Here is a 22,563-nt window from a genome sequence, read left to right on the forward strand (position 1 = left end):
GATATTTTCTATAAATAAAACCATACAATATGTGGTCTTTTGTGTATAGCTTTTTTCACTTAGCATAATGTTAAGGTTCATTCATGTTGTAGCATGTATCATACATACTTCATTTCTCTCCATGACTAAATCATAGTGCATTCTGTAAATAGATCACATTTTGTTTATCCATTCATCAGTTGATGGACATTTGGGTTGTTTCCACCAAAAAATAATAGTTTTGGCTGTTGTGAATAATGCTGCTAAGAGCATATGTACACAAGACATTGTTTGAACACCTGTTTTCAATTCTGCTGACATCTCACCAAGGAAAAACAAATTCATTCACTAGCAGCCTCATCCGAATTCTATAGTTGAGGTAAATAACTTTTTGTTTAGTAACATACTATCTTAAAAGACATTTACGCTCATGAGCCAATTTAACTGTTTTGTATTCCAGGACATTGTAAATTCCTTATAGTTTATGCCTTGTATGAGAGACTACATTTTCTAACATCTGCATTTAATTAATAGAATCTTATGTAAGCTTTTGAATGATTCTTTCATAGGAAGCAGACCTGATTCCTAGATGATTCCTACTTATTCTGGTGTTAAATTATAATAACTAACATATATTGAGCGTTTGCTGTGTGCCTACCACTACGCTAAATGCAACAACACTCTTTGAGGTATATACTATTATCTTTTCACAGTTGATGAAATGAGGCTTTAGAGAGCTTGAGTAGCCTGCACAAAGTCATCAAGATTTCAGCAGTAGAGAAAGGATCCCGGCCAAGCTTGTCATACCTATACAGTAAATGACAAGGTCAGCAATAGACCCAGAGCATCAGAATCTTATCTGTTAACCCACAACTTGAATCACATGAGTTTGTGTAAATCAACATCTAACCTATAAGTCCAATGCCCAAAATGAAGGGTACACGCTGGGTACTCAGACCTCTCATAGATGTGCTGTACCCATTTCAAAGTTAAGGGCCCCAGACTCTCTTTCGGAGAAAAAAAAACTCCTATTTTCTCCATTTAAGTCTACCAGCTCCATACTATAAAAGCAAGCTGGAATGTTCTATCAGTACAATGACTCACAACTCACTTTGGTAGAATCTATGCAGTGCCACACTGACAGATGACAAGGGTCTTCTCAGGAGAAAAAGGATGACAGGATGTTCTGGGACAGGAAGCATTGGTTTGCAGGAATTGATCCTGCAGCTCACTGAGGAGCTCAGGAAGTGTCGGCAGAAATAAGTGACCGAGATAAGTCAAAGACTCCACCCCTCATATCAACTCATCCCAGTTAGAAAAATCAGAGGGAAACAAAGCATTCCACTATTAGACTTTAAGAGAGATGAAATCAAAATGTTCAGAAAAAATCCATAATCCATAGAGTCTTTTTCTGATTTCTCCTGATGGATTAAAAAGAATGAGAGGAGAGTGGAAAGTTAGAGTGAAAAGATTTGCTACTTGGCCAACTTGGAGGGGTGCATTTGCTTTAGATTCTAAAGAGTGGTGTTCTGCTAATACTATTGATCTCTTAGGCACCAAATTTGCTGCCTAGAGAGGTAAAGCAATCACTTATGATGGTGCTAATGCATTGTGTTCTGACACACAGCTCTCTGGCTATAGAAGTAAGAGTGAATCGATGGGTATTTAAAGCACTAGGCCCTGCCTGCTGCACCGGATTCAAATTATCTGATAGTTTACAGTTTCCCATCATGATAGATTCTTAATTCTACATTAAACATGAAGCTTTAATTTTGGAATTTTTTATCAAAGTATAAAATACAGACAGAAAAAAAGGAATAAATCAAAACTGAACAGCTCAATAAGTTTTCACAAACTGAACATACCCACACAAGCAGTACCCCGATTAAACATAATATCAGTATCCCAGAAGTCCCATTAAGCATCCTATGCCTACAAAAGTATTTAGTATTATATGTACTACTTGAGACAAAAACAATAAAAGGGACCATATAACTTTCCGTTTTTTTTCAAAATTGCTGCCCCTACACAGAATTTCAAGTGTAGCACAGTATTCAGGCCTCAAAGCACTGAGGGTGAGCCTCTCTACATCACACAAACGGGAGCCAAATGAACAGGCCTAATGGCAACACATTGAAAATTAATGAACTAATGAACTAATCAGGAGAGTGTTTAACACAATCCTTTTGCCACCCACCCATGAAGTCTCCTCTTCCCATTCTCCACTTCAAAGTCATCTATATCATTGGCAAAACCATTTACTACAGAAGAAACAAACTGTAAGGAGGTGGGGAATGAAAACATAATGAACAAAATAATGCCACTTGCCTCTCTGAAATCCACTTGCATCTCCTTCTTTAATAGATTTGCAATGATAATCTATAATCAAGGTACAATGACCAACTTAATTACTAGGAGCTCTAAGTGACCTCAAGCAAATCACATATTGCCCTCTCCTAGATACAAACCTCTTATCTCAGAGACAAAAGGATTCCTACTGGCCAGTGAGCACCAGCTGCCTAACACTTGGTGTAAATGGGCTCTCCAGAACCCGTCACATACAGAAAAGGCTTTCCCTGTTCTGCCTCACTCAAGTCTGCATTCTGTGCCTAACTTTAAAGAAAAGGAAAAAAAAAGAAAAGACACCTACAAATATCCACAGGAACTAAGAACTAAGTCTCCTTTTGAAAGAAACCCAGAGGCAAAGGCTGAATGAATGACATACTTTTTCATAAAGGGAGTAATCAGGCTAAAAGAACAATCCTGTGGAAAAAGTCTGCGACCTTTGCAAAGGCTGTGACCTTGAATTTGAATCTTCTTCTGACACAAAGAATGTAAGCAATTGTTGAGCTCAAGATTGGATCTTTACAGGAAGTTTGCAACTCTTTCCCTCCAGGGCTAGAATCCAGTTTGAAAGTTAGGGGTGAGGAAGGGTATCTAGATGGCATCTGGAGAGTTGCCCAGCCTCATAACTGTCCAAACTTATCAATAACTTTCTAGTCATTGTATATCAAACTCAAAAAATTCTGAGCTTCAGAACAGCTATCTAGATTTGGAAGGAAATTATTAATGTATCATATACACAGTGACCATTCCCAGGAACATAGAATTGTTCTCTGAAGTCAGAGACCTTGACTTAGCCAGGCTTTCAGATCAGGTACCTTTGATGAGTGTGGGAACACAGGGAACATTTTTTTATTTTTCAAATCAGTAATAAACTCCTGCAATCACGTAAGTCCTGCAATCAGTACAACATAGTAGAAAATCATTCTTCCTTAGCCAAAGATCCACTGGCTTTCTGACAGACTTGTTTTCCCCCAGTGCTATGTCTGCAGCTCCAAAACCAGAGGATTAATGATGCTTCCTCGGAATTACTTTTTTCCTTCCCGAATCCTACCTCTGACACATTGCTGCAAGTAGTTTAACTGTGGAAGGCCTTGACCTCCTTTCTTTGTCACTCTGATTTAAGTGTGTCTGTTTCCTTGGGGCTACCAAGCTCAGTTGGACGGCTGGCCACGGTGGAATGGTGCATCAGCCAACCCCTGAACAATGGGTCCCTTTCTCCAGCTGTCACATGAACAGTGTTGTGTTACAGCCATTGTCCCTTCAAGTAGAGAGGAGAGGCACGGGTTCTCACAGACCATCTATTCTCTGTGACCCCCTCTCTGGCCAAGTCACTAAAATTTAAAAACACGCACCAAAAGGCATTCCTTTTAAATGGAGCACTGTAAGTGTAACGAGGATCATCATGTAAATATAGGCCACCAGCATCAGTACACCTTGTTAAAAATGCGCATCCTGAGCCCCCACTATACACCTACTGAATCAAAATCTAGGGAGGAGCCAGTATCTGAGGTGATTCTGGTGCCTCTGAAGTCAGAGCACAGGGTAAACATGCCTCGAGTTTCTAACCTCACTCATGATCTGATTTTGCACATGTTTAAGGAACCAACTGAAGGTAGGGAGGATATTGGAGGGACAAATACTTACCAAATCTTAGTGCAGGGGGAACAAACACCTGGGAAAAAGGTGAGAACGATGAGGGTTTCAGACGATAATAGGAATGTGGGGCGCGTTTGGTGGCATTTTATTAAGTGAAGGTTATTCGTGGCTGGGTGGGTGGCTTTATGCTAAAAGAGACAGTATAGTAGTGTGGCAGGATCATCTTTAAACTTCTTAAGGGAAAATATGAATTCAGATCCAGGTTACACTAAAAGAAACATGAGCCCTGTCTCTGTCTCTGGCCCCAAGAATCCCATAGTGGTTGAAAGGAAGAATAGTTTTCTCATTTTACACCTTCTCTTGGAATAGGGAGGAAGATTTCTAGCCAATTTTTACTTGAATCTCAGTAGGTCCCCCTAATCCCGTCTAGTTTCTATAAATTAACTTCAGTGTAATGTGAAGGGTCCCTTTAATGCAGATTGTACTATGGGAAGGGGCAGGTCCCTTAAGTGCCTATCACAAAATGATTCTCAAATGTAAACTCACCACTCCTGTGGAACGGTTTGTTTACTATCGCCTGAAGGTGCCTTGCAAATTCCTGCCACCACATGTTTGCTGCACCCATTCTGCCCCCTAAGATGCCCCATCCATTCAAATCTCTCCTTCAAGGTCCCACACTGCCAGGAAGCCTCCAGTGAGCACACAGAGCTCTCTCTCTCTCTTCAGAGAGCTCTTGTACCAGCTCTCAAAACTGCCACTTGGCTCTTACTGCACCCAGGCTTACCTGCTTGGGTGTATTTAATTGTTGAGGGTATGTAGATGTATATATTTATGGGTTACATGAGATATTTTATATAGGCATGCAATGTGTATGTTTTTAATGTTTTTTTTTCTTGAAAGCAAGAACTTATTGGTAATTACACATTGCATTTATTCCTATGCCCTACATAGCTAATAAATATCTGATGAACGTCCAGGTGCGGTGGCTCATGCCTGTAATCCCAGTACTTTGGGAGGCTGAGGCAGGTGGATCACTTGAGGTCAGGAGTTTGAGACCAGCCGGGCCAACATAGAGAAACCCCATCTCTACTAAAAATGCAAAAATTAGCCGGGCATGGTGGCACACACCTGTAATACCAGCTACTCGGGATGCTGAGGCAGAATTGCTTGAACCCAGGAGGCAGAGATTGCAGTGAGCTGAGATTGATCCATTGCATTCCATCTTGGGCAACAAGAGTGAAACTCCGTCTCAAAAAAAAAAAAAAAATCTGATGGAACAAAATAAAACTCCAGCCTATTACTTTTTTTTAAGAGCCAAGTCACATCTTTTCATCAATTCTTCATCCAAACTCAAGTACTTTTCTCAAGATGTCAACAGGAATGGATCTTTAAATTTTTTTGTTTTGATTATAGGATTAGTCTTCTGTGCCACCAAGCAAAAAATTCATAATTCTATTTCATTCTGCAAGGAACACGTTAAATTTGTGTGTTTTGGTTTTCAATTTGCCATTAAAAATTATTTTTTTAAAAAGACAAAATTCTTCAGCAGAAGGTATTCAAAAGATCCATCTTGGGAACCACCACCTGTGGCTATGTTGAAAACCAGCCAAATCTGTGCAGCTCATCTGGGTCAGACGAGACATTAATGACAAGACACTTAGTCATCCTCTAGGATGTTTCCAAAGATACGATGTTTTTAACAGATGCTAATATCCTGCACATGTACCTATCAAGATGAGGTTGTCCATACTGAAATACTGTTTTGTCTTAGAAGTGGGAACAGGTACAATTTATTGCCCTCTGAGTAGGAAATTGAGGTAGTTAAGTGCTTTACATAGTTTCTTTATCTAGGAGTATAAATCACTAGAAATGAAACAAGAGAGGAAATCACTAGAAATGAACAACCATAACAGGATATATTATCACATTCACACTTTCCAGATTGGCTAATGCCACAGAGTTTGCATTATCAAATAACATCCACACAGTGACTTGCAGTTCCACAAAGTTCTATAAAGTAAAATAACATTGGTTTGTACCTTCTTTTTTCCCTCACAGTATGAGAAATCCTTTTATTAAATGCTCTAAATTAGTCCTCTGCAATAATTATGTTTAAAAAGAGTTAGAATGGTCATGGAGAACAATAATCTAAAATGGTAAAGAAAAGAGAGACAAAAGATAATTAAAAATTGGGGGATTTAAATAAAAAATTAAAAATTCAGAAGGGAGAATGAATGAATAAAGAGATTGAGACCAGTTACAGGGCTTGCAAAGGTTGCCAGAAAATAATACAGGCTTATGCTAAGCTAGAAAAAGTTCATTTTAGAAACAGAATTTTTAAAGAAGACAAATCAACAGAACCCAATGAATCTGACATTAATCCCTAAAACTAAACTAATTATTAAAACCAAATACTGGGTACACATCCTTGAGAAACTGAGAGTATAGACAGCCCTCAATATTGCTTCATTTGAAGTCCATCAATGTGGTTATTTGTACTACATTTATTGATGCTGCTGCCTCCCTGCCCTATGTCATGACGTCTCTCAGATACCAACTGATGAATGAACATTTTTTGTTTTATATTTTATGGTATAGCTGCCCATAAGAAAATAGTTCAATTTTTGCAGAATCACCATCCTTGTCATTACTCTGAGAATTATTCATTCACTTATTCAAATGTGATTGCCTATTTTCATTATTACAAAAAAGCGAATGGGAAATGGGAAAATTAAAAGCCTAATAGTAATTATGAGAAGTGTTTGTCTCACAAACTCAAGTAAGACAAGGTAGAAGTTATTAGACATGCCAAAAATGGCAAATCTTTTCATCTGAAATCAGACAGTTACTGAACTTGAACTGTGGAAATGAGGAGAAAATATCCAAAATTACGGAAAGTTTAAAGAAAGAAAAACTAAAGTAAGGAGTATACACTGAATACTGTGTCTAAGCAGAAAGGTATAATTAGAGATTTCATAATATAGTTAGCTCTCTAGGGCCAGAATCCCTTAAAACATGTAGAATTTTATACAATCTTCAGACCTATTTTCAGGAATGTGCCCTTTCAGGAAAGAAGGAAAGACAGTATTGATATTGAAACATATGTATATCTGATCATATACAAAAACAGAGGCAGAAGCGTTTTCTAAACAGAAAAGCACAGGGCAAAGTTGGTTATTTTTGTTGACCTTGGCACTGCCATTCCAGTGCTCTGACACTGTCATTCCAAAAACCACACCAAAACCATCCTAAAGGATAAGCTCAGCTCTTCATCATATTGCCTGCAATAATGTTCAACATGTAACATTAGTTCAGTGGCATTTGGAGTTTCGTAAGTTCTCTTAGGATATTCTATCTTGTCCTTTTTCCACTCCAACTTATTTATTATTATTATTATTATTATTATTTGAGACAGAGTCTCTCTCTGTCGCCTGTCGCCCAAGCTGGAGTGCAGTGGCACAATCTGAGCTCACTGCAACCTCTGCCTCTCGGGTTCAAGCAATTCTTGTGCCTCAGCCTCCCAAGTAATTGGGATTACAGGCGTGTGTTACCACTGCCAGCTAATTTTTATATTTTTAATAGAGACAGGGTTTCACCATGTTGGCCAGGCTGGTCTAGGACTCCTGGCCTCAAGTGATTCACCCACCTCAGCCTCCCAAAGTGTTGGCATTACTGGTGTGAGCCACCGTACCCAGCCCCACTCCTAGCCTACGTCTAACTAAATTGGAAATTCCCAACTGGCTTTTCCATACCCTCCATATGGACACAATATTGCCCCAACCACTTCGTGTGCTAAGAAAATGTTGACTATCATTCATCCATTTGCTTTTCTCCAACATTCTTTAGGCATTTATTACATAACTATTATGGGCCAGCCACTTGTATAAGAGCTTACGATAAGGAATGATGAACTCACCAGTCTGTTCGAGACAGATATTCAGATAATAAACATGGCTGATACAATGTGATAGATGCTACATTAGAGCTATCTGCAAGAATGGGAACTCACATGAGATATCACTAAGTTTATGAGAGAATTGGGAAAAGCTTCAGAACGAAAGTCTTCAAAAGAATTTGAACAGTGTTTTAAAAGATGAATGGGTGGTAGGTCATTGGTTAGACAGCAAAGAGGGTCAAAGACATTTTCTAACGGCATATGCATCTGGGTCTGAAGAGTGAAAGTGCACAACATATTCTTGAGACAGTAACAAGATCAAGATCAGTAGGCTGGGGACCAGAGAAGCAGAAAATAACCCTGAGAAATTCTGCAAAGGTAGTCTTGTGTATCATGGCAAGGAGGTGAGACTTTATGTTATAAGCCAGTGTTTCTCCAAATGTGATCTGAGGTCATCTCTACCAGATTCACTTGAGGATCTTCTCAAAATGCAGATTACTGGACCTTACATCTGGGGTAAAGCCCTGGAATCTGTATTTTTAACATACACCTAGGTAACACTGATGTTCACCATCCAGAGAGTTGCCAAAGATTTTTGAACAAGGAAATAACATGATCAGATTTGCATTTTAGAAATATGCTATTAGACCAAGCAGACAATCACAAAGAAGGTAAATTCACTGTTGGTAAATGAGCATGTGACTTTGCTTTGCATTAGAATCATCTGGGGAACTTGTAAAAATTCAGCCTTCGCAACTCACGAAGACTTACTACATCAATTCAAGGCAGAAGGAGCTAGGGTTTATATTAATTTGAACCATATGAAATTGTCATTTATGTAGGTCAAAAATGGTCAAATATTAGCAATTTCTCATAGTTTACATTAACATTTTAATGAGTCTTCCCAGTCCATGCTTCCGGTATAAACCAAAGTCTGAGAATAGTTACTGAAATACAGACAGAGCTAAATGCTTTTCCCTTTTTATTAATTGTCAATGTCATTACTCACTTTGATTAATATGCAAAGATGGAAGTAACATAATTTATGTACCTAAAATAAATGTTAAAAGAGAAAAGGAGGGGTTCAAAAACAGCCACCAATGAAGTAAGGCAGCTACTTTAAGGATTTTAGAGCCAGAAGGAATGCTGGAGATTATTCCACTCTTTCCCCACCTCTCAACACAAGTTTATACATAATAAAAGTGATGCCTAAGTGGAGAAAAGCAATCTGCTTGAGGTTATAGGGAATATTTTGTTCAGTTTCTCAATGATATGTGCTTTTCATGTGCTCTTATGTGCATTTTAATGGGTATGAAAATTGTATAGCTTAAAATACTTAGGATTTAATCTATAGAGTGCTAGGTCACACACTTGAAATGGGAGGAGGCACATGAAGCCAATACTCATGCTTAGCCACTTTTAAAATATAAAACCTGAAACAGTGCTTGACATGTAATAGACATTTAATAAATACTTACTGAGCAAATGAGTGACCTCTAAAAAATAGGTTAAAGAAAATATATTAATGCAAAGGACTTCCAAGGAGGTATACAGGTAGTGAACTGAGTGTAGATTTCCCACCTCCTCACCTATTCCAAGTAGTCTTTGGTGCTCATTCACGACCCACCACCCTATAAATTCCAGCTCTATACCTCCATTTTTCCTACTGAAAGTGCCACAACAAAAAAATAATACCAAGATCATGCCTGAGCTAAGTTTGACAATAGGTGGTAGTGAAGCCTACAGATGAGCACAGCCTTCAAAGTCCATTCAAATAGGAATAATAGCTAACACTTACTGACAGCTAATAGAAGCTATACTTGAGGGATTCAGTGATAGTTAACGCTAGCTATACAATAATAACAAGAGCTAATTTGTGCCTAGTATGTGTCAGGCTTATTAGCCCTTCACATGCATTAACTTATTTAATCCCTTTAACAATCCTCTGATGTAGGGTCTATTATTATCATTTTGATCTTACATAGGTGGATAAACAGGTTAAGTAAATTGTCCAAAAATCACACAACTGGAAAGTGGCAGAGCTGAGAGCTGAATTCAGACTGCCTGGTGCCTAGTTTACCAATTGAACTCTTTGACCTCTCAGTGGTAAAATTTAAAGTTCCCTGCAAGCTGACCTGTTGGAGCACTCATGTCAGGAAGACGACGTTTCTGGATAATTTAATTTGGCCCCAGTCTTTTCGTCTGTAAGAAATGAAACATTTTTATTTGGGAAGCCTATACACACAGTGAGACCCAGTATATAAAGGAGTAAGGCAAGAAGAACCAAGAAGAAATGTCATTCTCTTCTGTCTTGGCAAAGCATGGTTGTCACTGCCTAAGAACAATGATAATGGCCAATTTTGGCTAATAAAATCTCAAACTTTGACTTTTTCCTAAAGAATGTGGATGCTTGCATGAGGATATTTTCTCAAGAAGCAGCAAAGACACCGCCGTCATTCATTTATTCAGCGGTGTCACTAAGAAAAATACTTCCAGAAAGAAAAATAAGGACAAAACACTTCCCTAAACTAGGCGTAAAAGTCCTCTAACAAAGGAATTTAAAAGGAAAAAATCAACAACTGATTTATCTTTCTTAAGTAACTATCGCTTGAAAAACCGTCCCTTCCAGCACTCCCTAAGGAGCCAAACATACTGACAAGGCCCCTTTGGGCTAAGACTGCGACCTCACACCACTACTGATCGCTGAGAACTCAGGAAGGGGAAGAATCCCGCCAGCCTGGAGGTTATCTGCACAAGCTGAATACCAAGGACTGGAGAAAGAGAAGTTTAGAAAACAGTGAATATCCCAGCGGGGAAGTTCAACTGACCTAGAAGAAAGGGCCCAGCTGAAACTGCTTTTCAAACTCAGTCCGATTTCCCCCAAATCTCCCTACATTCAGCTATATCTCCAGGCAAAATGAAACAAACACAGGCAAGGCAATACAAGGGCAGGAATTTGCAAAAAAAAAATGTGTAATGAGGATGTCTCTCCATCAAAAATACTCCAAGATTTTCCTACACAATCCCATGTAACAAAACCAAATGCAAACAACGATAAACCCTTGAGAAGCACATAAACAACGCAGACTGAGCCCGTCTCGCCCCAAATCACGCCGCACCTCGGTATCCAGGCTAAAGAAGATGTACCCCACGCCCAGCAGAAGCCTTCCGGCGTTCGGCCAAGGTCCAGCAGCCGCCGAAGTTAAGTTTGCACAACTCTTACCCAGGTCCAGAGATCTTGAGAATCGCCACGCAACCTTTTCTCCCCGGTCTTCACCCAAAGCCAGCCAAGACACAAAATTTATTCCAAACAGCGCTGTTAGCGTCCAAGCAGCGTCCCACAAGAAAGCGATCTTTACGGTCTTCCTTCAGGCGCAAAGGTGGGGACGCGGGAAAGAGGAACGTCTCAGCGCGTTCCTAAACCCCCAGTTTTGCGCACCAGGAAAGTACTTGCTGCAAACTTGAACAAGGTTTTCTCTGTCTGGCTTGAGATGCTGGAGGAGGAGGTGGGGGTAACCCGAGCCGGGGCCAGGATTCGAGCAGTTGCCTCTGTTGCAGCTGCTACTGCCGGGGCAGTGGCCGCTGGGGGGTTGTCGCTTGGCGCCGCGCGCAGTCCCTAGCGCAACTCGCAGGATCTTCCCGGCCCGACTCCGCCACCTCGATTGTGAGTCGCCCCTGCTTGAGCGGCTTCCACTGCCTGGGGGTGGCGGGGGGAGGGGGGACTCCGCCAAAGGCCTAGTCGGGAAGTTAGCAAATGTTGGGGTCACCTAGGGGGGTAACCGAAGAGGTGGCAGAGTGGGTGATCGCCTGAGTCCCAACCCACGATGGGTGCAAGTCCCTCGTCAGAGTCCCTGGGTCCCTGGTGTTCGAGAGCTCTGTAAGGATTTGTGGGACGGGGGCCGGCGCCAGAGCGGCCAACTGGAGTGGACGGCGCGTCCTCAGTGGTGTCAGGGGAGAAAGCGCAAAGGTGAGCGCCAGAAAGGATGGTGATTAAGCCGTGCCAGAGAGTGCGATGCGGCAGCAAAGTGCCCAGGAAAGTGGGGCGAGGACGTGAGGGCAGTGGGTGGAGGGTGGGATAGTCTGCTTTACCAAGGCGGGGCCAAGAGAGAACTCCCGGGACGCGCAGGAAAATCCCCACCGGTCCTCGGAGGCCTTGCGCGGCGATTTATTGGGGAATGGCTCCCTCTGCCGACTCGGCGAGGAGGCCCCAGGAGGCCCAGGGATGGCATGTTAAAACCACGAACAGGCGCTTCCATTTGTGGGTTGGACGGGAATTCTGAAATTTGCTTCTATGATTGTCCATCTTCCTCTTCCACACTGAAAAGTTTTCCAGCTTTTACAGGACCCCCCAAAATACAAACCTGTTTGCTGCAAAGTTCATTCTTATGTCGTTGAATTCTATCCCGCCTCTTCCCCACAAAACAAAAACAAAAACAGGCTTGTGCCCCATAACCATGCCAGATAATAGTCTCATGAGACTTCTCTTCCTCCCATTAATAAGAATTCTTGCTTTTTAGAGGGACTTCAAGAGCATTCTCGTCCCTAGTCAATAACAACTCCTGGAAAATAGTATAGACTCCATATTATGTTTGAGTGGATAAAGGAATGGAATGAATGAACACAGATGTGTTTGAAGTCCCGCACCGTCCTCCTTACTCTCCCTGGCAGTACACAGGAGAAGACGGTTTTGGTGTTGTTCGTTTGGTTGTTAACCAGCCATCATTGCTCCTTCTCTGGTACCAGTACCTCCATTTTTCTTTGAGGTACCACCCCTGCCACAAGGATGGCAGTCTGGATGGGAAGGTCAGTCAGGATGATCCAGCTTTTCCCTGTCCATAACAGAGCACCTGACCTAAGATAAGCCCCTCAGGCCCTCTCTGCTAGGAATCGGAACTTTGATCTGGGCAGCACAAGGGCAAATAATTCTAGAGGTGATTGATCTATAAGGCTGTTTTCTAAGGAAACTGGCGGTTAGTTCATGGCACTTATTACCCAAAGATATTTTGTCCTATGTTTGTGAAGCTTGGTTGATCCACTTTCCTTTTAATTTTTTAGTCAACTTTATTGAGGCATAAGTTACGTTCAATATATTACACTCGTATTAAGTGTACAGTTTCATGAGTTTTGAATAATATATACACTCATGTAACCACTGCTCCAATCAAGATAATAAACAAGTCTATCCTTCGATGGTTGTCTTTAAAGTCAGCCCTCATCCTACTTCATATTTGGCCCACTTAGCTGTTTTCTGTAACTATAGACTAGATTTGTCTTCTCTAGCATTTCATAAGAATGGAATCACTTACATACTCCTTTGTGTCTGACTTCCTTCACTCCACATAATGTTTTTGAAATTCGTTAATGTTGTGCCTGTATCTGAAGTTTGTTCCTTTTTATTACTGAGTAGTCTTCCTTTGTATGTATATACCACAATTTGCTTACCAGTTTACCAAACGTTAATGGACATTGGGGATGTTTTCAATATAGGGTTATTGTGAGTAAAGCTGTTAGGAACATTCTTGGACAAGTCCTTTTGTGGAATTATATTGTTATTTTTCTTATCTCACAGAAATAAAATTATTAATACAGTAACTATGTGTTTAACTGTATAGACACAAACTGATTTCCAAAGTGGAAAACATTTTATATTCTCACCGCAAGATGTGAGAATTGCTTCACATCCTTATCAACACTGGGTAGTTTCTGTCTTCTTATTTTTGCCATTCTAGTGAGTATATAGTGGTATTTCATCATGGTTTTAATTTGCATTTCCCTACTGACTAATAATGGTGACCATAAAAGATGTTTACCAGTTTTTCATGTGTTCTCATGCCAGCTGCTCTTTGATAAAGTGTCTGAATTTATTGCCCAATTTTTAAGAAAGTCTTTGGATTCTCATTATTGAGTGTTAGGAGTTCTTTATATACCAGATGTTTGTCAGATATCTATATGTATAACAAATATACACTCCCAGTCTGTTTCTTATCTTTCAATTTCTTAATAGTGTTTTTCAAACAGCAGTTTTTAATTTTGATGAAGTCCAATTTATCAAGTGTTTCGTGTGTGTGTGGTTGTACTTGTTATATTTTTTTGCATTAATCTTTGCTTACTCTGGCTTCTTACGGAAGTTTATAGTTTTAGCTGTTATATTTAGGTGTATGATCTATTTGGTGGTAATTTTTGTGTATGGTATGAGGTAAGGGCTGAGGTTTATTATTGTCCACATGGATATACAGTTGTTTTGCCACCATTTGCTGAGAAGATTATCTTTTTTCCCATTGAGTAACCTGGATACCTTTACTGAATATCAATTGGCCATAGATGAGTGAGTCTATTTCAGGACTCACTCATTATTCCTTTCATTTGATCTATGTTTCTATTCTTATATCAAAACCCTACTGTTTTGATTACTATATAACTAACTTTATAATAGGACTCCAACTTAGGTGTAATAACTCTTCCAACTGTGCTCCTGTTAATTTTTTTTTCAAAATTTGTTTAGCTCTTCTGTTTTGTTTTTGTTTGGTTTTCATCTTCCACATAAATTTCAGAATTAGCTTGTCAACGTTTTAAAAATTTACTTTTTTAATTGAGAGGGTCTTGAATCTATTTATCAATTTAAGTAGAATCGACATAACAATATTGATTCCTCCAACCTATGAACATATTATCTCTCTCCGTTAATTTAGATGTTCTTTAATATTTCTCAGCAATATTTTGCAGTTTTCAGCACAACAGTATTACACATAATTTTAAAAAAGAATCCCTATTTTCTTTATTTTTGATATTTCATAACTGGAATTATTTTTGAGTTCTTGGTTCCAATTTTTCATTGCTGTATGGAGAAATACAGTGAATTTTGTACAGTAACCTCACATTTTGCAACGTGGCTAAATTTACTTCTTTGTTCTAATAGTTTTTACTTTTAAGTTTCCTTAGGATGTTCTACATGCTCTGCTTCTTTTATTTGTCTTCCCTTATCACACTGGATAGGACGCCCAGTACAACGCTGAGTACAAATGGCAAAATTTAGTGTCCCAGCCTTGTTGCTCATCATAAACCAAAAGCGATCAGTCTTGTACCATTAAGTAGGATGCCAGTTGTAAGTTTCATTACACTCTCTTTATTAATTTAGAAATTTTCTTCTGTTTATAGTTCATTCGAAATTGTTTATTTTGCCGGGAGTGACAACTGAATTTTGTCAAATTTTTTCTGCATCAATTGAAATTATTATATAGTTTTTCTCTTTTTTTCTGTTAGTTGATTGAATTATTTATTAAACTTGCCTTGCGTTCTTGGGTTAAAACTTACTTGGTTAGTGTCATGTATTATACATTTGATATACTGTTGGATTTGATTTGCTAAAATTTGTTCAGGATATTTGTGTCCATACCCATTAAAATTGCTGGTCTGCATTTTTTTCTTGTGATCTCTTTGTCTGGTTAGAAGTTCATCAGTTTTTAAAAATCTATTCAAAGGATCGGCCTTTAGTTTCATTGATGTTTTTATATTACTTACACATTTTCTACTTTGTTGATTTTAGCTCTTACCTTTACTATTTCCTTCCTTCGATATACATTATTAGTTTTATTTTTCTTTTCTTTTTTCTTTAATTTCTTAAAGTCAAATTTTTGCTTATTGATTTTTAGATTTTTTTCTTATATAAGCATTTAAAACCATAAACTCCTTTCTAAGAAGTACTGTAATCATGTTCTATAAATTTCGATAACCTCTTTATATAGTTCAAAATATTTTTTTCTTTAACCCATAGGTTATATAAAACATTTAATTTCCAAATTTGGGGGAAGGTTTTAGATATTTGTTTATATATTCTGTAAATACATAATGTCTTACATAATGTTTTATGTATTTACAGTATACATGTCAATATTTGTTACAAGCATAGAGCATGTTATGAGGGGAGCATCTCGGGTTTTCATCACCTTGAGCACTTATCATTACTATGTGTTAGGAACACTTCTAGTCCTCTCTTCTAGATACTTTGAAATGTACAACACATGGCTACTAACAATAGTCACCCTACTCTTCTATTGAACATAAGAACCTATAACTTCTATCTAACTGAATGTTTACGCCTATTAACCAACTTCTCTTCATGTCTTCCTCTCACTCACATGCTCTTCCCAACATTTAGTGTCCACTTTCTACCTTCAAAAGATCAACTTCCTTAGCTCCCTCATATGAGTGAAAACATAATATTCATCTTTCTGTATTTGGCTTATTTCACTTAATGTCCTCCAGTTTCATCCATGTTGCTGCTAATAACATGATTCCATTCTTTTTTATGGCTGAATAGTATTCCACTTTGTATATATACCACATTTTTTAATCTATTCATCACTTGATGGGTGCTTACGTGGATTCCACGTCTTTCCTATTATGAATAGTGCTGAAATAAACATGGGGCACAAGTATCATTCTAATACATTGATTTCATTTGCTTTTATTAAATACCCAGTAATGGGATTCAGATATATTTTTATGTTTTTAATTTAATTTTATTACAGCCAGGGAGAATAGTTCATCTTATTTCAATGCTTTTAAATGTACTGAGACTTGCTTTATGGTGAAAATATGGTTTTTCTCAGTGAATGGTTCATGTGCACCTGAAAAGAATATACAACTTCTGCTACTGGTGGGTAGCTTGTTCTAAAAATGCCAACTGGGTCTCATTAGTCGACACTATTGCTCAAGTCTTTTATTTCCTTTCTAATTTTTACTACCTTTATTCTGAATACTACAACATTACTAATACAATCTTATATTAAGTGATTTTTTTTCATTGGTGGTAACTCTATCACTCTGTTAACATACAATTTATAATTTACTAAAATTCCAATTATTTTTCATATTTGCTGTTAATCTTGACTTCTTTTTTTTCCACATCTTCCTTTTACTAAAAAAAATTTTAGAAAATGACAGTTAATAAAAGGCACAAACAAATCAATAGAGACAAACTAGTGGAAAACACAATATAAAACTAAAATGCCATTGGCTTCTTTAATTGGTTAAGAGCACAAAATATAACAGGCAGAAGATCTGTTTCAAACAAATTAAAAAGCTATGTGTTTTTTAAATTCTCCCCAAATCAGATACATACACACCCACAAAAATAGTGTGTGAAGGAAAGCTGTCATACACAAGAAGTTGTATCCTGAATTCTTCAAGGAAACACACGCTGAAATAGGAATTAACAAAGTCAGCAACAGATTAATAATTTTTTAAAACTGAATCTTAATATGCTACATAGCTCAAAGCTATACTATATAAAGTACTGCTAGGTACAAAGGTAAGTCTGTACAGCTTTTTTAGCAAAACTGCTTTCCCAAAAAAGCGAATTAAAATAATGCAATAGCAGACCAAGGAGACTGCAGCTAGACATCGGAGCTACAACTTCTCATATCTGTGTCGGAAAATCTTATTTATCCAGAATAGACTAAAATTTCAGGACAAAACAGGGACTTGTTAACATTTCTTACTTTACCCATTTTGAGTTCTTTTTATCTCCCCCATCCCCAAAACCAGTAACTCAGCAAGATCCAGCAGAAAGAGGGCTACTTTTAGAATTGTTTATTTTATTTTTCTTTCTATGGCGAGACTGTCATGGAGCCTGGATATTTCAGGCTCATATGCATCCATGACCAGTGTCCCACTGTGGTCAAAAAATTTAGCAACGGACTTGGTTAACTCGGCTTCCCGCTGCGGCTCTGTTCTCCCACTGACGAAGTTTAGCTTCAAGGTGTATTTGTCATCAAACCTTTTAAGACCGGAGGGCAGCTGCCAAATATCATCAGGATCCATTCCTGTGGGATCTTTCCTGTGGGCCACAAGAAAGATGCCCTTCTCCTTATACGAGGTATAAATGGTCAGAATCCCCATCATCACAAAACAGGATATGACGCACAAAGGCAAAACGGGTTTGGACTCTGGAAAGAGGTGCATATAATCCCAAATCAAAGCCACTATGGCAAAGAAACAGGAGATTGTACAGATGGTGAGGCGACTGTCAATGAGACCAGAATTCTCCACATATTTGTATTTTTCCAGAAGTACCTTTTTGACAGTCATCCAAAGAGTTTTTCACGGCTGATCCATCCCACTTGTCAATTTTTACAGGCTTATCTTCTGTCTACCACTTACCCAACAAGCCGCTACGGCCAATGCCTGCCCCGCAGCTGGAACCACCGCCAGCCCCACTGCTGCCTCCGCTACCCCTACTTCTCCCGTCGGCGCAGCTGCCGCTGCTATCTTGTCCGCCTCTGCGTCTCCCCTAATCTTGACTTCTTAAAATATTATTTGTATTTTTAGTTGAGAATTTCATAGTAATTTCATAAGACTGTTCATTTACCACTCTCAAATGCCATTTCTGTATATGCAGTCCCTCTTTAGAGCCTATCAAGGTCTTGGTGGAGCTAATTCTTTTCCTAGTATGTTAGCTAGCCAGCTTGAAATCATATTTGGAATTGATACGAAAAGCCATGATGCTCTTGAGCATATAATTATTAGACATGTAGACATGGATAGAAGTCAAATGCAGATTCTAAAAGAGACTTTCTTCTCCATTTATATTTTTTCACATTCTGTAGTACAGTCATTCAATCGCTGATGAATTCTACAACTCTATTATTATTACACCCAGTCTACTTTTTTCATCTGATCCACAAGGATTTTACGGGATATTTTTCAATTACCTTTTAAATCCAGATATATTCTCATTCGTTCCATTTACCTGTCTGCTAGTATTTGAATAGAGAAAACTAAGTCAGCCTACCAGTTTTACCTCTTAGCAAACAAGGTTGGCTTCTTATACCCATAATTTCCTTTCTGTAGTGCTCTCAAATTATGCTTCTAAATCAATGATTTAAAAGCTTGCTTAGTTACAGCAATAGACTAGAGTTCACAGAATTTACTACTTCTTCCTACTTAAAAAAAATAGAAGTGGGGGTTACTGCAGAGTGTAAACTCATAAGTATGGCAGAAGGTTATCGTGTTTGTTTGTTTGTTTGTTTGTTTGTTTGTTTGTTTTACTTCATTCACTTCTAATAAGAGGCATGTATAATTATTCCTGCTTTACAGGTAAGAAAATGAAGGCTCAGAGACATCAATTATCTTGCCCATGATCCCATATCTAGTGAGTGGCAGAGGCAGGACTGACCCTGGGTCTAACTTCAAAGCTTATGCTCTCTCTACCATTCACCTGCCTCAGAACTACGTCTGTTTATTCTGGTTTTCTGATTGCTCACTGTGGTTCTTCAAATCTCACCATTGTGCTGTGTTTAAACACCTTTTCCCCATCATCGCTGAAAAGCTGCACTGAAAAAAAAAAAATGCTCAGGAGCCTTGGACGCTCTTGTGTGTACACAGCTTTCTCTCTCCCAACAACACAAATGCCAGAAAGATAGGTCTCAGCTGAGGGACGTAGAGGATTAGAAAGGTGGGGTTCTTGGCCCATGAGTATCCTCCTATATGCCTTCATTTCAGTCTTCTTCCAGTCTTAGATATTTTTCAAGCTCCCTTCTCCCGTAGGACTCTTGTCCACATTTTTGAAAAGATCATTGTCTTTTAAAGGTAGTGGAGGAAGGAAGGGAAGAGCAGAGCAATGGATGGGGAAATTGTATTTTGTATTTTCAGCCCTTGACCCTGTATCAGGAGTTAGGAGTACTTTTATGTCTTCTTCATGTAACATGTCTTCACAGATGTCAGGCAATCCTGGTATTCTTATTGAAAGGGCCAATCCTTGGAACAGGATTCCAAATTCATCATCTTATTTCCCCTAGCTTAGTGTTTCCCCCCACCAAAGTTTTAATATGATCCACAGTAAGAAGTACATTTCTCATCATGACCAAATTCCTATCTTTATAAGTATATATTTAGAACAAGTATCACGAAACAACACTTACTCTTACCATACATAATGTCCTCTCATGTTTTCTTAATGATGTTTCTCAAACTTTAATGTGCATGTTCTGTTCATCAGCTAGAGATTTTCTTAAATATGAGGTTCTGATTCAGTATCCAGGGTGCAGCCTGCATTTTAACGTATTCCTACGTGGATGCTTCTGTTTCTTAGATTGCACTTTGATAGCAAAGTTCTATTCTGTATTGTTCTATTTAAATGTTAAATTACTTTCAGGACTCCCAAATGTGTCTGGACTGGCAGTTTGTAAGAGCATCACTGGTGTATTGGGGCAGCACACCTATCTTGGATATTCCTGTAAACATAGACTTACTGTGGAGTGAGTTCATGCTTGAAGCAGTTCAGAAGAAACAGGCTTTATCTTCCATATACCAAGACCACAGACGTAAAGACATGAATATCTTCCTTAAATTGTTTTTTTAAATTTCAACATTTGATACAGTGAATGCATCTATTACAATTTGGAATAAATATATCCAAGTGTTCTGCATAATGAGGACTTATGAATGTGTGTGGAAAGAAAGTTGCAGAAATTAACTGAAGGTGAATATGGCAATGATGAAAGTATCAAGGGGAAAAAAACATTTCCTGTAGTGTGATCTTCTTTTGTCTGCAATATGAATGCATACTGTCTCAGTCAGAATTCTTGTTTTCAAGTAACAGAAACCAACTCCAGCTAGCTTAGTAAAAACAACATTGAGGGATTCCAGAAGAGTAGGCAGCTGTGGGGACCAAAATTAAAAATGAGCAAGAACCCCTTTAGAGGACTGGGGAAAAAAAGAATCAAAGCCATGGTCTCAGAGCTGAACCAATCTGGACAGGCCGTCCCTGCTGAGATGAATGAACTTGAACCATTTCTTTCCTTAGTCTTCGTATCATGCTCTCAAGATCAAAGTCACAGGAGAGAGCATTCATTTGGCTGAATTTATGTTTTGCACTCCCTCCTGGCTATTATGAGAAAACAGGAAGGATTTGGCCCTTCAAACTTCCATAGTGGGACAGATGGCCTGATACACAATCCTTCCAGGAGCATAGAAAAGTGGGGAAATGAGATCTCCCAAAAGGAAAACAGGATACTACTGGGAAAAGGAAATACTAGGTCGGTGCAAAAGTAATTGCGAGTTTTGCCATTAAAAGTAATGGCAAAGCATGATTACTTTTGCACCAATGCAATAGATTCTAAGTCATCAATAAACTGTACTGGACAAAGCGCTGTGAATTTATCAGGCCCTTATTACAAGTATAGCAGGAAAGTAAATGGGGTTTCAATTTTGGGTGAACCATGGGTATAGTCTCATAGAGGAAATCGCAATTGGTGCACATTCTAAGTACATATGAATCCACTCCTTGCACAACTTAATAAAAGGCATCAGAAAACCAATTTTGACATCACCACCACCACCACTCCAACCCCTATCCTATTTCCCTTATAGGAGAAAACTAAGGAACTCAAGAGGAGTCATCAGAATTCCTGCCATGTGGGAGACATCAACCCCACTGGTGACTTTTTTTTCTGCTCCGCATATTAGAGGTAAGAGGAATATTTCAGTAGAGGTAAGAGGAATATTTCTTCCCTCTCTATGGCAAGTTAAGTGAAAATGGAGGGGGAAGCAAGAGAAATAATCACTGTGATGAAGAATGCTAGCAAGAGGTAGAAGTCAGCATCTCCAACCCTAGTTAGACCTCCGTGACGTAGAACAGGCAGATTTACTCTCCCCACACATTTCAACAAGAAGAAAATAATTGGAAAGAGGCAGTAGGCACGTTCTGTTCCCACTGTTTGGTGATGCAAGGATGCCTGAGTTTCCTTAGGGCCAAAAAGATACCACAGGAGATATCTGGGCTTAAGCAATCTTGACATTACCCTGCCTAAGAGGGCTGCCTGCTACTGGAGGAGCCAAGTCAAGGAGCAGGAGCTGAAGGTGGATGGTGCAGAAGAATCTGGGTTGTGGGCATCACCCACATCAGCTGTCTATGCAACTGGGGCTCCTGCTAAGCCTAATGAAGAGCCTGCCCATGCCCTGCCCTTCAGCAGTGTCCAGACATCGGCCACAGGCACAGCTGGCCATCCAGTGTGCACCACAGCAGCAGCAGCTAAGGAGATGCCTGTCATTTCCCTCATCCCTGCTCCAAGACCCCAACGCTCTGGGAGATACAGAAAAGATGAAGGAAGAGCAGGAATTAGAGAGGAACGGGAGAGAAGTGACATACACAGTATTCCCCCAGGGTAGGACCATTTGCACCTGGCCACACCTAGACTGACAGGAAGAGTGAAAAAGTGGAAATGATATGAGACTCAAGCTATAAACGTGACTTTTTTAAACCTGAAAGTGTCTGAAATGCCACAGATGCTTCCTGAGATGTCGTGAAGGGACAGAAAACTCTCATCAAAGCATGCTTGAAAACAATGAGGAGAAATCAAATAGGAGGGTTTCATGTTAGTATCCCACTGACTCTCCAATAAACTGGTTGCACAGAAAAAAAAAAGTGCTTATAGTACCTGACTTTCAGTACTATAAGCAGAAAGGGAATTTATCGAGATGCTACTGGGTGCTCAGTGTAACACCCAGAGGGGCTGGAAGACTAGGTGAGGAAGATGGTGCAGGGACAGAATGAAGTTCTGCTCTCAGAGTTAACATAATTCCTTGGAACCGGTCTGGGAAAGCTCTGCCAGTGGATGCCAGATGCCAGAATTCTCACCACCAGCACCTCCAGCCCTGGACACTGACTCTGAGGCAACTACTGCCTCTGGGTATAGGAGGTTGCTGACTTCCCTGAGCTGCCGAAAGAATTCTCCTTTGTCCCAGGT

The 22,563-nt window shown here is 39.2% G+C and overlaps 1 protein-coding gene, 1 long non-coding RNA gene and 1 pseudogene across 7 annotated transcripts in view; 1 reads left to right on the forward strand and 2 right to left on the reverse strand.

The window, feature by feature from the left end:
* The window catches only part of MEGF10 (multiple EGF like domains 10), a 172,470-nt gene extending 160,997 nt beyond the window's left edge, over positions 1-11,473 (reverse strand). For 3 of the 4 annotated variants that reach the window (XM_074381937.1, XM_074381945.1, XM_074381926.1), the window contains exon 1: positions 11,040-11,374. The gene's annotated coding sequence lies outside the window, so the exon portion shown is untranslated. Of the gene's footprint in view, positions 1-11,039 lie in introns of all 4 variants that reach the window. The other variant, XM_010339202.3, reaches the window with a different exon arrangement.
* The window catches only part of LOC141580549 (uncharacterized), a 55,713-nt gene continuing 44,555 nt past the window's right edge, over positions 11,406-22,563 (forward strand). For 2 of the 3 annotated variants that reach the window (XR_012512754.1, XR_012512756.1), the window contains exons 1-2: positions 11,406-11,480; positions 21,188-21,285. This is a non-coding gene — a long non-coding RNA (uncharacterized LOC141580549). Of the gene's footprint in view, positions 11,481-11,719; positions 11,784-21,187; positions 21,286-22,563 lie in introns of those variants that run through there. The other variant, XR_012512755.1, reaches the window with a different exon arrangement.
* Positions 17,408-19,289, reverse strand: LOC101043689 (signal peptidase complex subunit 2-like; annotated as a pseudogene).

Source organism: Saimiri boliviensis, chromosome 1, assembly GCF_048565385.1.
Source record: "Saimiri boliviensis isolate mSaiBol1 chromosome 1, mSaiBol1.pri, whole genome shotgun sequence".
Classification (NCBI taxonomy): domain Eukaryota; kingdom Metazoa; phylum Chordata; class Mammalia; order Primates; family Cebidae; genus Saimiri; species Saimiri boliviensis.